A 16,886-nucleotide genomic window follows, 5' to 3' on the forward strand; every position below is an offset into this window, starting at 1 on the left:
GGTGGTCAGTGGAGTCACTGGTCTCGGAGCTCCCGATAAAAACTAGTTAATCCCACGAGACTATGATGCATCACCTGTGTGTTACACCCAACTAAGATTGTGTTACAAGTCAAATTGGCCACAGTCCTAACAGGCGCCAACCCCAATCACTCATAATTATACTCATTAGAACAGGGCCCATCAGGACAGACCTCAGTTCCAATGGTTAACCTTGAGGTGCGTCCACACGTGTGTACATTTTGTCGCCAAAATGTGATCGACAAGACGAAATGAGGCTCAGGGTTTCGACTCTAGTAGGGTGGGGCGGCGTGCACTATATCGGTGTTTCCTCTTGTTGATCACATGTTGGCGACAAAAGGTACGTGGACGCACCTTTTGGATAAGTTGGGGCCAATTGGGACTGGGGCCCATTAAAGCCGTCACCCTGAGCCGCTGTCATATATACCAAACACTGTCATATATACCAAACACTGTCATATACACCAAACACTGTCATATATACCAAACACTGTCATATATACCAAACACTGTCATATATACCAAACACTGTCATATATACCAAACACTGTCATATATACCAAACACTGTCATATACACCAAACACTGTCATATATACCAAACACTGTCATATATACCAAACACTGTCATATACACCAAACACTGTCATATATACCAAACACTGTCATATATACCAAACACTGTCATATACACCAAACACTGTCATATATACCAAACACTGTCATATACCAAACACTGTCATATACACTGTCATATATACCAAACACTGTCATATACACCAAACACTGTCATATACACCAAACACTGTCATATATACACTGTCATAAACACTGTCATACCAAACATATACCAAACACTGTCATATACACCAAACACTGTCATATACACCAAACACTGTCATATACCAAACACTGTATATACCAAACACTGTCATATACACCAAACACTACATACCAAACACTGTCATATATACCAAACACTGTCATATATATACCAAACACTGTCATATATACCAAACACTGTCATATATACCAAACACTGTCATATATACCAAACACTGTCATATATACCAAACACTGTCATATATACCAAACACTGTCATATACACCAAACACTGTCATATATACCAAACACTGTCATATATACCAAACACTGTCATATACACCAAACACTGTCATATACACCAAACAGTCATATATACCAAACACTGTCATATATACCAAACACTGTCATATATACCAAACACTGTCATATACACCAAACATTGCCATCTGATATTTACATTTGTCTCACACATGATGTCCTTTGTCGAAAAATGAGACGACATACTGTATCAGTCCCTTGATGTTCATGTGTAGAGAACCCCTGAAGAAGTTACTCAGAGAAAAGAATGGATACTCCAACACTTTCTGACAATAACTATACTCTCCATCTCGTCCGCTGTGACTTGAAGACCTTTAGGTGGAATTATATAGAACGCACCATGACTGTCTGCGGTATACGCCATTCTAAGACCAGGAAATTATGTAGTTCACACAAATGAATAAAAACATCAGGGGACTTTGTGAACACCCTGAACATGACAATGGTGTGGGAAGCCTCATTAAGACACACACACACAGAGCCTACCCTTCTCCCTACCGGGTTATCACACTCGCTGTTATCAGGTCCTCGACCAGATATTGGACTAATATCACTGGCGCAACCCCAGTCCCTGTGTAACTAACCTGCCTCCTACCCCTTGTGTAACTAACCCTGGCTCCTACCCCTTGTGTAACTAACCCTGGCTCCTACCCCTGTGTAACTAACCTGCCTCCTACCCCTTGTGTAACTAACCCTGGCTCCTACCCCTTGTGTAACCCCCACCACCACAGTCTGCCAGAATCATAAATTAGCGTCAATGATGGCAGAAGGCGGAAGAACGTTCGCCTGGTGTAGACTTCATAAAAAAACAGCGTGGCATTGAGAGAAAGGCGGGAACTGTAGGCGCTGGTGATTGCCCGTGCTGCCGATAATTCTTTATGGCACGGGCCTTTACTACGCGGCAACACCAGCATGACCTCAACGTGGTGTAGGGGGTGGCCTTGTGTCTGCAGCTGTCTGTAGGTGTGTTGACAGTAACACCTGCCTCACCATGATCTTTACCTTCCATGTTAATTAATCTCGATCATATTTACACCATGTCTTCAGATGTATCCTGTCTTCAGGTGTATCATGTCTTCAGGTGTATCATGTCTTCAGGTGTATCATGTCTTCAGGTGTATCATGTCTTCAGGTATATCATGTCTTCAGATGTATCATGTCTTCAGGTGTATCATGTCTTCAGGTACGTCTCCTCACGGTAACTCCTACAAGCCAAACTACGGGTAATCAAACTGTGTCCTACAAGCCAAACTGTGGGTAACTCCTACAACAAACGTCTAACAACTCCTTGAAGCCAAACTGGGTAATTCAAATAGTAACTCCTACGTAGTAACTCCCAAGCCAAACTGTGGGTAACTCCTACAAGCCAAACTACGGATAACTCCTACAAGCGACACTTAATCACGTGATGACTAACCATAAAAATTTAATATCCGCAGATGTAAATGTTTATGTAGGAGAGAACTTTGAATTACTGTAGCGTCTGTCCTGGTTCCTTTAATATATCCTTGCATGCAACTGACCTCTATTGCCCCTATTGTTACGAACAGTGAAACACATCCACCCCCTCCAGCCCCTGATTAGCCTTGTATCACGACCACTACAGTCACCTCATACTATCTTGTCTATAACCACAGCAAAACATTCATAACATGTCATTTAGATAATACGATCATCTGACGTAACAGTTGAAACTACCAATTGCATCCTCTGCATCTCCTAAGCAACCAGAAACGATGTAGTTAAGTGTAAAGAGTGTAGTGATGCGGGTCATGTGGGTAGTTTGTGACTGACTCCCTCTTGTAGAGCGATGCAAGAGTCAACTTACAGAGGAGTTTTGAGGGTCCATTGATCACTGTATAGTATTTTTATCTTTTTAAATAATTCGCCTCTGGAAGTATTAATCCTCCGCAGTTAATTACAGAAATCGTAAACATACAGCATAGACGAGAGAAATTCACCACTACATTTCGTCCACTAATGAATCTTGAACACCTTACACACACACACACAGACACACACACACTGAGAGCTTCAGTCCTTGATATGAGCAGTACCAGATAGATTTATATCATTATTTCAACCAGAACACTTCAATTCAGTTTCAACTTCTCCTTGCATGCATCATATACGGCTCTCCTCTTTAAGTTAGTTTTTCCCGGGCAGCCTTCACCACACACCGGTATAACGCACAGGTATTAGCCGAACATAAAAAGTTAACTGAATGTGTCCACACTTCGCCGCGTCAACACTCAACACCTGTCGAGAACACTTGACATCTGTCCAACACTTGGCTTGCAGGTGTTATCTGCTTGTGCCATACGTACGTAATACCACATCATTACTCCTCTCATTCCCTGTAACTTCAACAAATTTGATCAATATTTTTTAACTTATTAATGTAGATCGTTTATACAAACTAGGAAATAAAAGCGGCGTTAATGTTTGGAGAGTGAACTTGTCCGTTTCAGTTTTAATCTCCAAGTTTCATTAAACGTCAATCAATACAGTTTATAATATGAAAATTTCCATGGTAAATTTCACTATAAAAGCCAACATAACCTCAAGATAAAACATAAACAGCATCATAATCAACACACCACACACGAGAACGTCGCTCCCAGACAGGAGTGAGCGAAGCGCGACGGAGACCTGCACGTCCACTCGGTACCATGTCCCGCGATAGACTGACTGTCTTGGGCCGGAGGAACTTAGTCGCTGGGGAGCTCCGGCCCTGGCGGATCTGATCTTTCTCCCCGACACACAACAGGAACCCCGCCAGTGGCAGCAATGAATCTTAAATTTTCGCCACAACACCCGGGGACTGGCGGGTAAATTTTGTTCACTCCAGGATCCTGGTTAGACTCTCACGGCTCAAAGGATCAGAGGCCGGATCTCAAACACAATCGTACAGTACGATATTTTTTTTCGAAAATGAAGATGTAAGAACGCATCAAGCTAGTATACTGTACACCACGCCCAAATTATAATAATCCACAATTACATAGAAAGTACAATGAGACTATACCTTAACCAGATGCATTCACTTAACCTCAGCTGTTTATAAAAATATCATGCAAATTACCAACGAATCTGAAACAAGATCACCTTAAGATTAGACCCCAAACCTTATTTCAAATGACCTATCCTTACACAACCTAGCACAACCTAACCTAACCTAACCTAACAACCCCCCCTTACCCCCGGAAGCGTTAGGGTGTTTAATCAACAGGTGAAGTAAGTTAGGGGTGGGCTAATCTTCAGGTGATCCCCAAAATAAGTACCTTCTACGTCTTCATAAATGGCAAAAAACTCCACGTAACCATCAGTAGCGCTCAAGAGAAGGTAGGCAAGTGTCGTGTTGGCTGTCAATAATGATGTAAAATGAGACTTTTTACTGAGGGCGATTAAAATGTAGATTGTCACTCAGCTGTACAGGGGTATGAGTAAGTGGGACTCTTACCAAGGTTATGGAGTCAATAATGTCCCCATAACTTACAATAGTGCTGCTGGGAGACAGAGACTACGTGTATGTGTCAACCCCGAGAGAGAGAGAGAGAGAGAGAGAGAGAGAGAGAGAGAGAGAGAGAGAGAGCCTAAACTGTGCTTAATTACACATCCCATAAAAATTTAAAATAGAGGAAAGAGAGACGGAGAGAAAGATAAAATAATAACAGCGTTTATATATAACTATCTAACACAAAAAACTGGGAGAGAGGGAGAGACTATTATAAAAAGAAGATAAGCGACTTCAAGCAATGACTGACCAGTTACTGACCCCCCGCTCTGTGTGTGTGTATGTGCCCTAAGATTAGCTCAAGAGAAGTGCAGATAGCGTAAACAGATCACCAAAATTCTGAAACTTGGTGTGTGTAAAATCATGTGACATAATGAGGTAAGATGGACATCATTCCCGAAGCTGAGGTAAAGTTATTGGTAATAACTGAAGCACCTTGGTGTTCGTTGTTGTCACCTTCATGTTTCAAGTACTCTTACTGTGGTCAGAGTGAAGCACCCCACTTGCCGTGTTTCATCAGCGTGCATAACTAAGTAAACCTGTTTTTGAGTTTTGTTTACGGATCACGTGAAGATTAGGCACCCTAACTTATTTTTCCTAGATGGTCACATATTCTAATGCTACAGAGGTTAGGTTAGGTTAGGTTAGGTTAGGTTAGGTTAGGTTAGGTTAGGTTAGGTTGCATTGGGATGGAATGTTTACTCATTAGGTGAATTAAACTAGGGTGCCTAATATTCACGTGATCCGTAAACAAAACTCAAAAACACTTAGCTTGAGCTATTCTTAGGAGCCACACACACACACACACCTCGCTCATGTTTAAATGCGAACGTTATCACGGATATGCACATGATCATTTCAAACCTTCAATTAGTATACAGATTGTTAACCTAAGAATATTAAATAAGGATACGTGCTGGGATACGAGGCTACATAACATCACCTTTACTGTACACAAAGCACATGCAGTTACTTGATCCACAGGCGTGAACATTCTAGTTTTGTTGTCTGATTTGAGAGGATCCTTCGAGTGATGTTGAACTGAACACAACCAAAAGGGGATTAATATTTTTCCCTTAATATAAAAACAACGTAATTAATCTACTGCTCTAAGTGTAATTTTGATACAATTTTGGACATATTTTTTTTTTCAGTATCTTAAGTGACTGAGATGCCGTTCTTATATTCCCAGTTACGATGGTAAGAATTTAACGTATGAACATTCCACATCTGTAAGTCAGTTCCACCTGTTGTACACACCATCAGTTTGTGGGGCTCGGATGTGCTCAACACCAGCATCAAGGTGAAGGCGATATTACACCCAAGTGTTCAAGTAAGATAACAATATTTTCTTTAAAAAAAATAGAACGTTCACATTTTCCAGGGGAGACAAAAGTAAAACAAATTTGGGTAACTCGGCCAAGGTTACTGAGGTATACAGTAGACGAGATAAACCAGTTGTCGGGAAGTGGAGATCCCACCATCTGGGGCGTCCTTCATGGTGTTGTGTGGCACTGAGGGTACGGGTCGTCACCATAATCAACGCCTCCGCCATCGTTACCACTAAAACTATTGTCAGCACCACTATCAACACCATAACCGTCAACTCTTCCACCAACACAACTTCCAACTTTATCTCACCACTAAATCCATCACCACCAAACACCACCAACAAAATAACCAACGTTACGGCCACCATCACTGCCAGAAGCACAGCCTCCTCCTACTGGTCAACCTTGAATAATGGAGACGCCGCTTTACTGATGATGAGCAGCTCCGATACCTGGCGTAGCACTATCTCACCCCAACGTCCGAGCCACGTCTCCTGCAGATAGAGTCCAGGTCATCTTTCTCCTCCCCACACACCCCCTGGTCACTGTCCTCCCCACACACCCCATGGTCACTGTCCTCCCCATACGCCCCATGGTCAGTGTCTTCCCCACACACCCCATGGTCACTGTCCTGCCCACACACTCCATGGCAACTGTCCTCCTCCACACCCCATGGACACTGTCCTCCTCCGCACCCCATGGTCACTGTCCTGTCCTACACCCCATGGTCACTGCTAGATAAAGTGAATCATGCGACTAAGCCTTGAAACACAATTGACGTTTTTGGTAAACTACGACTTGCCCATGGTGGAGGAACAGCAGATATAGGGTACAACCTACACCGAGGCCATCCGCACCTCCTTACCAAATTTCAGCTATATAGCTATCTTTAAAACTGTGGTAACACACACACACACACACACACACACACACAAAATACATTAGGTACTGTATATAACAGAACGGGTCATAAGTTAAGGATAAGAAGAGAGCGATAAGAGACAATGTGTCTCATCGGAGTAAGGTGTAACCCGCTATCTTAACATTATCTGTTGTTAGGTACACATTCACACCCCCAGTGACGTCACACAAACAATGGCCATGATTGATCGTATGTTGTGTTGATGTGTAATATGTTAAGAAACAAGTTCGAGCAAATGTAGCACCAAGGATTAGTGACCTACATATATCAGCCTATTACAAAAAGAAAATCTTTATCGATCAGTCAGCGGGGACAGCTAAAGCGAGTCACTCGCAGCTAGTGTCCCAGTTAATATATCAACATTATGATTACTCTTGTCATCATTGCTGTCAGAATATTTTGTTGGTTACTTGTCACCGCCTGAAATATTTACCATGAACATACATGTAAAGGGCTGGTGAACTACGCCACCGTTTTCTGAGGTGATGAAGATGTGATATTGTTGTTACCTTTATGGCGGCATCCTGTGGGGTGTCCTGCGACCATCTCGCCTGCTGGTAGTGTCCTGCGACCATCTCGCCTGCTGGTAGTGTCCTGCGACCATCTCGCCTGTATACAAAAAATATTAATATTTTATTATAAACAGTAAAAACACTTTAAATTTTATTACATAAGCATCCAGAAACTTAAGGTAAACATTAAGCATTTATACTGTGACTCCACTGTGTTCATTACTCACACTGGCCGGGTGTTGTCAGTATTTAAATTTATACATAATCAAGTCCACGACACATCTGTAGAAGAATGAGCCACTGTGTGCAAACTGGCTTATATATACAGTATGGTGACCCCTGAACCAGCTACAATTTTAGCACCAAAATGTAAGAAAAATAATGATGCCCTATTTTACACACTGACAAAATCTGCTTTTCCATTGGTCCTTCAGTATTTATCTTGATACATATACATTTAAAGTGTGATAAACACCTTAAATGTGTTAAAAATAAGAGCTAACCAAAATCGCTAATAAGGTTAGAAAATTCTAAAATGTAAAACGTGATATTCTCTCCCTGAATACTGTCACGGGTTCTTCCGAATGTATAATGAAAATAATCCTATAAAGGATAAATCCTAAGTTACCCTTCCCTAGCCATTTAACATGATACAACCAAAGACGATACCTAATTACATTAAATCAAAGATCTAACAGGGTGAACCCTACAGCTAATGCCTACTGGAGAGTGATACTCCGCCCCTTCCTTAACTGGTGTTCGTGCGACACACCTTCCAGAAGTCACTACGCATGCGCACCAAGGTCGTGAGATTTCCTGCTATATTTCTTCCGCCTTGGTTTTGTGCGTGTGTTATGAAAACATTTCTTCATCGGAAATATAAATTTTCTTTCAATACCGAACAGTTTTCGTGTTACCAGGAAGAGCTAGAAAATACAGTATCATGGTAAGCAATTCTTATTGTGAAAGTAACGAATTTTGACATCTTTTGCGACTGATTTGCTAACCCATGTTATAACATCTCACTAATCAACCATACATCTTAGATGTCGATAATGAACATCAGTAATTGCTGAGCCCGGAAGGTTTATCGCACTGGAATGAATATCGCACGGTAACGTGCGACAGAATTTCCTGGCAAAACTTGCGCATGCGCATATTATACAACCGGAAGGTTTATCGCACCGGAAGATTTGTCGCATGACACCGGCCCCACACACAACTGGAGGCCTCCAAGTGCACTATACTATACCTCTACTCCCTGCCAGTCCCTCACACGAGACTTCCACCAACAGGGCCAGGCTTCTCAGCGAACACCGCGTAAAACACATTACATAGTTGGCGCGGGATCAACAGGTGACAAAACTCGGGTCGTCTGGTTATTCACGTGAAGACCGGGACCATGAGTGGGCGTCACCTTCACCCATGTCCCGTATACACACGTACAAAAACAGATAACCCTGAGCTTGTGTTTCACGTTGCCAAATATCAGTGATCATATTGTTATGCCATGACTTATCAACTTGAATTACGTTAAAGATTAATATACTAACGAGGGCACAACAACAAAAAATAAATTGGCAACTCGGCACATGTTATTCCTGGGTTCACCCTCTTTATCCCAACAGTTCAGGAGTGAAGGTTTGGAATTATACACATTATAAAAGATTTAAATAAAACTTAATAACAACAAATTTACCATAATAAGTGTGAAGGTTCCATCATGAACAGATAAATTAAATCAAGAGAATAAAGAATTAACATAATCCTGAGTAAGCCACAGTGAATGAACAATAAACTACTTTGTAATATCACCATTAATTGCACTTTACACCCATAAACAATACTAGAGCTGCACTGAATAGTTAATACTCAACTAAACCTAATTTGAAAAGGTATCCACCACTGACAGACTCCAACGTCCTTCCACCTCCAAGGTCAACCAGTCACTGACGTCACTCCATACTCCAGGGGACTACAACCCTAATACTAATATTAATCAATTCCTACATTAAACTACAAAAATACCTGCATACACACAGAAAATATTTTAATGTATCAAGTACCACCAGCCCTGTTCACACACAATTACAAAAAATATCTTATTTACACTACTTAAGTGTAATATGCCTAAAAAATATTTCACTATACACAGCTTGGCTGAACATCTATCAAATTAGTTTTAAGAGTTGGAAGACCTATTAAGCCGTCAGCTGGTAAATTAAAGTCTTGGACTATATAAAAATCTGCAGAAAAGGATATACCACGTCTAGAAAAACGTAGTGGTAATGTTACCATTCCTGTTATGTCCAGCTGAGTACCGGAAACTCCTGAGAGACCCGTGTCAGAAGGTCGAATCAAAAGTACGTTTGCACAAGCACCCGTATCAATGTCTAACACTAACATGACTGACCCAACCCTCGCTATTAACGAGGCTGTAACAGAAGCATTGTCGCGTGTTGGTAGTGGTGTACCAACCCTATGTCGGCCTGGGACTGACGTTGGTCTTCCCCGACTTCTTGTGAAAGCGACGACTCGACTTACCGTGGTGGGATACCTGGGTTAACTCCAGACTTACCGTGGTGGGATACCTGGGTTAACTCCAGACTTACCGTGGTGGGATACCTGGGTTAACTCCAGACTTACCGTGGTGGGATACCTGGGTTAACTCCAGACTTACCGTGGTGGGATACCTGGGTTAACTCCAGACTTACCGTGGTGGGATACCTGGGTTAACTCCAGACTTACCGTGGTGGGATACCTGGGTTAACTCCAGACTTACCGTGGTGGGATACCTGGGTTAACTCCAGACTTACCGTGGTGGGATACCTGGGTTAACTCCAGACTTACCGTGGTGGGATACCTGGGTTAACTCCAGACTTACCGTGGTGGGATACCTGGGTTAACTCCAGACTTACCGTGGTGGGATACCTGGGTTAACTCCAGACTTACCGTGGTGGGATACCTGGGTTAACTCCAACCCTATTTCTCCACATCGTCGGACTGCTGCACAATCCTCCGTAGTATGGGTGGGAGACTCATGGTATAAACACCACTTTACTCCCACGGAAATTCATAATATGTAGACAATATTTTGCATTGTACCACTGCGTCATAACCTTTGACTCCACATCATTATAAATCGACATTCCATCAGATTACTTGGACAGACTTGCAGATATTACACCGACAGATCACCACAATACAGTCAACCATAGGGGTGTCTTACGGTGTTCGAACCCATAAAGCTTTCAAACAGTCTTCTAGCAGTACGGTATTCTGTTTTCAATAACGTTACCGTGTATATGTTGTAATATTATCAGTGTTATTAATATTTGCACCAATGACTCATATTTTATAAAATGTCTGTACAGACGCACTTTGTTTAACTTATGAAGCGTCTCCAGTATTGTTTCAATGATGTGCCTTTTTATGAAACTGATTTGAATGATACTTAATTGTCTCGAGTTTTGTGCACTGTTCAAAATAAACTGAAAAGTATTGGGAGTAAAGTGCAAAAAGGGGTACTACTACTACTACTACTACTACTACGTGGCCTCCAGCCTCCCCCAATAGCCACACCTTCGCCACCATTTTATTACCTTGATATTAAATATCCTAATACATAAGTAGCTATCCTATCTGTGTTGATTTAGTTGAGCCGCAGATCTATGCGGCATTCAGTGACAGTAGCCTCATAGTCAATATCTGCAGCAGTTGTCGGAAATGGGGCAGAAGCTCTCGTTCCCCTGAGGCAGAGCAAAGCCGACCGAAGGAGAGAGAAGGACAGTCGACATCTCATCCAGAAGGACAGTCGACATCTCATCCAGGCTGTAACATAACTTCTGGGCTGCTGCTTCTGTTCGGAGATCACCTCCGCGAGTCTGGCGTAGAAACATCTTGCACTTGGTCCCATCCCACCAGACACACTAGAGGAGTGAAGCTGCCTTGATCAACGTTTTGAATTCTCCCCATATGCCCTGATCTTGTCGTTCTCGTTCCTCCTATGTGCAGCATCGAGAGCTAGGTTACGGTGACATGCGGCCATGGGATCAAAAATCCTGATGTCGAAGAAAGCTCGCTGTCCCCGCGTCCAGAATCCTCGAGCACTGACGTCCACACGGGCTTCGTTAGATGTGTTTGAAGTCCTGTGTTGGAAGATCTCACCATCCAGTGGAAGGAGGGTCGGTTCTACCATGACATCCCGGCAGATTTCCTACTACTACTACTACTACTACTACTACTACGAGAACTCATCACAATAGTTCTCTGGGGAATTCGTCTCAAAACCTGAGGATAATGTATGGAAAAAATAAATTCATACTGTACACTGAAATATAATAATAAATTAATGCAACTATAATAGTAACTTCAACATTTTCTCGTCAATGAAAAAAGACTCAGCACCGGAGAGCATTGTGTGATACAGAACATAGAGTACATTTGTTTATTCATTAAAAAAAATAACGCTCCGGGTTAAGACAAACTGGCCCTAAAATACATTATATTACCATACGACCATAGGTGTCTGTGTGTGTGTGTGTGTGTGTGTGTGTGTGTCACTGCCGGTACACTGCATGACGATCATTACTAAGGTAACTGGGTGATCAGGGGGCGGCACGACAATAATCCCAGCCTCTGGAAAGTGAAATACCTCCGACATACTGACTTGCAAGAACCCCACCACCGTTACTCATACCCACGCCTTCAGTCTCTTCCTATACATTCTGCATTGATTCAGAATTTGTGAGTGTAAAAGAAATAATCTTGCAGTATATTTATCTTAAGAGAAACTAGTCCTGCGTGGGGGAGTCAGCTAGATACTGCCAACAACCCTGCTGCGGGGGGAGGGGAGGAGGGGTAGAATTGCCTGTTCCACAAAAGATAAACTCAAAGAACAGTACTTCGACCCACCCCTGCCTACGTCTGTAAACTGTCAGTATGTTCCACTATGAGAGTCGTCCTCTACTGCAACAGACACATCAGGCCACATATCTCTTCTTTTTTTAGTTAAACTTTCGTATTATGATTCTTGGTGAGGAGTAAACTAGCTGACCTTTCATTAAGTATATCATTGTTAATAGTTTGAGAGTGAAAGCTGAATCAAATATAATAAAAGTTAATCACAAACGAATAAAAGATAATATTAGAATTTATTATTGAACCAAATTACAGTAATATAAAAAAGAATAACCGCCAGGTCATTTACTTCATTACTTTACTGAGCCGATACTCTGCACCCTAAACAACACAAGATGGCTACCTAACTTAAAGTTGACGCGACACTCCTCAAAACTGGCCCCTGAACAAATAAACATGTAACACAACTTAGTGATTCACGCACGGAAGTGGAGTCGAGTGTTTAGGGAAGGTAATGAACCTTTACGTGGGGGAATCGACGGGAGGTGTTTGTTTTATGTCAAGCATCACACCCTTGTTCACGGCACAGGTTAGGTTGTGGTGACCCCTCCCCCCCCCCACACACACACCAGCGGCTGACAGAGCGGCAATGTTAAAGCTAATATTTCAGAATGAAACTGAGCTGGACCCGGCTATTCTCAGGTTACTTTATTTTGTAATCCTAATAAAAAAATTCCCGTAGAGTTTCCCGCGTAAATGTGAAGCAGACAGATATTCTCGGAGCTTGTAGTGACCGAAGTAATCGTTATCATTAACCTCTGGAGATTAAGGAGATTATTAGTATCATAAAATTACAACAAATGCAAAATGTACCAACTATTACCATTGCCTTGTATGACTTGTTACTCTATTACCTCTATAAAAGGCGAGACAGGAAACCTTTCGTTGACTTTTAAAACACATTCAGAGGACCATCCTCAGAACAGCTGTTAAATAAACAAACTACTACTAGGAAACAAATTCTCGTCTGTTGACCACAAAGTATGTACCTTATGTAGATTCATATATAGGAAAAACATAATAGGTTTGAAAGACCACTAACTTGTGGTACCAGAGGTGGTCAGTGAGGGCAGCAGGGGGCAGGTGGCCGACAATGAACCACATTACCCTCACACCTGACACCAGTAAGGAGTCCATTACCCTCACACCTGACACCAGTAAGGAGCCCATTACCCTCACACCTGACACCAGTAAGGGGTCCATTACCCTCACACCTGACACCAGTAAGGAGGCCATCACCCTCACACCTGACACCGATAAGGAGCCCATTATCCTCACACCTGACACCAGTAAGGAGCCCACCCCCACACCTGACACCAGTAAGGAGCCCATCACCCTCACACCTGACACCAGTAAGGAGCCATTACCCTCACACCTGACACCAGTAAGGAGGCCATCACCCCCACACCTGACACCAGTAAGGAGCCCACACTCCTCACACCTGACACCAGTAAGGAGCCCATCACCCTCACACCTGACACCAGTGTAAGGAGCCATCACCCTCACACCTGACACCATTAAGGAGTCACACCTGACACCAGTAAGGAGCCCACCTCACACCTGACACCAGTAAGGAGCCCATTACCCCACACCTGACACCAGTAGCCCATCACCCTACACCTGACACCAGTAAGGAGTAAGGAGCCCATTACCCTCACACCTGACACAGTAAGGGGCTCACACCTCACACCTGACACCAGTAAGGAGCCCATACCCTCACACCTGACACCAGTGGAGTCACACCTGACACCAGTAAGGAGCCCATTACCCTCACACCTGACACCAGTAAGGAGTCCATTACCCTCACACCTGACACCTTAAGGAGGCCATCACCCTACACCTGACACCAGTAAGAGCCCATTACCCCCCACCTGACACCAAGGAGTCCATTAATCTCACACCTGACACCAGTAAGGAGTCCATTACCCTCACACCTGACACCAGTAAGGAGTCCATTACCCTCACACCTGACACCAGTAAGGAGCCCATCACCCTCACACCTGACACCAGGCCAAACTTCATGTGATCTTAAAGGTTAGAATCAAATAGATGTTAATATTACTTACTAGCTTCCCTACTGCCGCGATAATTCAATTAACTCCTCCGTTGATCAGTATATAACAGCATGATAACTTCTTTCACTTAAAGGGGGTGTGAAATTTATGTTGTATATAAACACACACACACACACACACACACACACACACACACACACACACACACACAAACACACACACACACACACACACACACACACACACACACACACAAACACACACACACACACACACACACACACACACACACACACACACACACACACACACACACACATACACACACACACACACACACACACACACACACACACACACACACACACACACACACACACACACACACACACACACACACACACACACACACACACACACACACACACACACACACACACATACACACACACACACAAACACACACACACACACACACACACACACACACACACACACACACACACACAACACACACACACACAAACACACACACACACACACACACACACACACACACACACACACACACACACACACACACACACACACACACACACACACACACACACACACACACACACACCTAATAGGCCCGTCTTCTTAACTTTTCCCAATTCTCACCCTACCTTCGCCACAGGGATCGGGGCCAAATTGAAAATGGTTTCCAACTTAATAGGTTAGTTAAGGAGTAGTAGGGCCCATGTAGCCTGCAACTTTACACGACTAGGTCATGCATACCGAGATAGGGATCATTTCCTTTGTCTCCTGAGTCCTGTTATGTGTACTTTCCTAGACCAAGAGAGCAGAAAAAAATGGGTTTATCTGTTGGAACAAATAAACTTAGCTTTGTGTGTACTCTAACGTAGCTTCTGGGGGCTATATTGTTCGTGTTTCTAGATATAAAGAAAAATCAATATGGTCACCTGAACAAAATATTCAATGATCAATCTGCGGACAACAAAGCACAGCCACCAGAATAAAATAAGAAAATCCCTACTTGTTTCACGACGCCACCAACACTGTTTTTTTAAATCTATTGGGGAACGTCCAAACAGTCTCGAGGGGTTTGTTTTTCCTCACAATTTTATCGCAAAACTAAATCATCCTCAACAAACTTTAGCAGCTTAAGGCGTATCCTCTCCATATCCACACATCTTGCCATGCAGTATTGTGGTTATGGAACTTCAAGTGAATTTTTTTTCCGATCCTTATGGAAGCAAAAAACCTTTACACGAGCTTCACTCCAGTCCAAGATATTTCTGGCCGTGCGCCTGGATAACATGATACACTCTGGTGGGTGTTGGGGACCACTGGTTAAAGGTATGGTAACATGATACACTCTGGTGGGTGTTGGGGACCACTGGTTAAAGGTATGGCACCATGATACACTCTGGTGGGTGTTGGGGACCACTGGTTAAAGGTATGGCACCATGATACACTCTGGTGGGTGTTGGGCACCACTGGTTAAAGGTATGGCACCATGATACACTCTGGTGGGTGTTGGGGACCACTGGTTAAAGGTATGGCACCATGATACACTCTGGTGGGTGTTGGGCACCACTGGTTAAAGGTATGGCACCATGATACACTCTGGTGGGTGTTGGGCACCACTGGTTAAAGGTATGGTACCATGATACACTCTGGTGGGTGTTGGGTACCACTGGTTAAAGGTACCAGTAGCCGTCGCACAGCTGATCCTCCAAATTTTAACTCTCGGGTTTTCCGGTCAACAAACATTGGCCCACAGCCCGCGCATGACCACCCACCTGCTCACCTACACACAAACAATAAAAAAATATAAAAAATAGTGTTTTACACATCCACCCATAGTGTACGGTACCTACCCATATCCTCCAACACTTACACACTCGTTAACAAATCTAAACACATAATACAGTTACACTTCCGTAATCATACCTAAACAGATACTGAAATCACATACACACACACACAAATTATAACAAACTATACGTACTCTATAGATTTCTTTTAAACTTGTTTCGCGATATGAGATTCAAGCAGAAGGTACAAAGCCAAGACGTATAATTTCGCTGATTTTAATAATGTTCAAAATACTATATTTTGCTTTCCCCGTTTTCCCGTAAAACTGATGAATAACACGAGAATGAAAATATGGATAGTTGATTGTCAGAAGCTTTCTCGGCCACTCTCAGGGAGTTACTTCCTGGGAGTTGAGTCTTGGAAGAAAACATTAGTGTTCCTAATAAAACAAAGCTCGAGACTGAATATTATTGGGTGATTATTAGGAGTATCGTTCTAAACTCCAATGTTCGCCATTCTTATCAAGTTTATTCATATATGTATTTTGGTATATTGCAGCAGACATCCCCTGCCACACGACACACAAATCAATAGGTTCGGATGTAACCCCACACTATATGTACGACTAATGATAGCTTAAAAATTAATCGGTACACTCGTTTTACATTTACGGGCGAAACAAGA

This window comes from Homarus americanus, unplaced genomic scaffold (assembly GCF_018991925.1).
Source record: "Homarus americanus isolate GMGI-L3 unplaced genomic scaffold, GMGI_Hamer_2.0 scaffold34921, whole genome shotgun sequence".
Lineage (NCBI taxonomy): Eukaryota > Metazoa > Arthropoda > Malacostraca > Decapoda > Nephropidae > Homarus > Homarus americanus.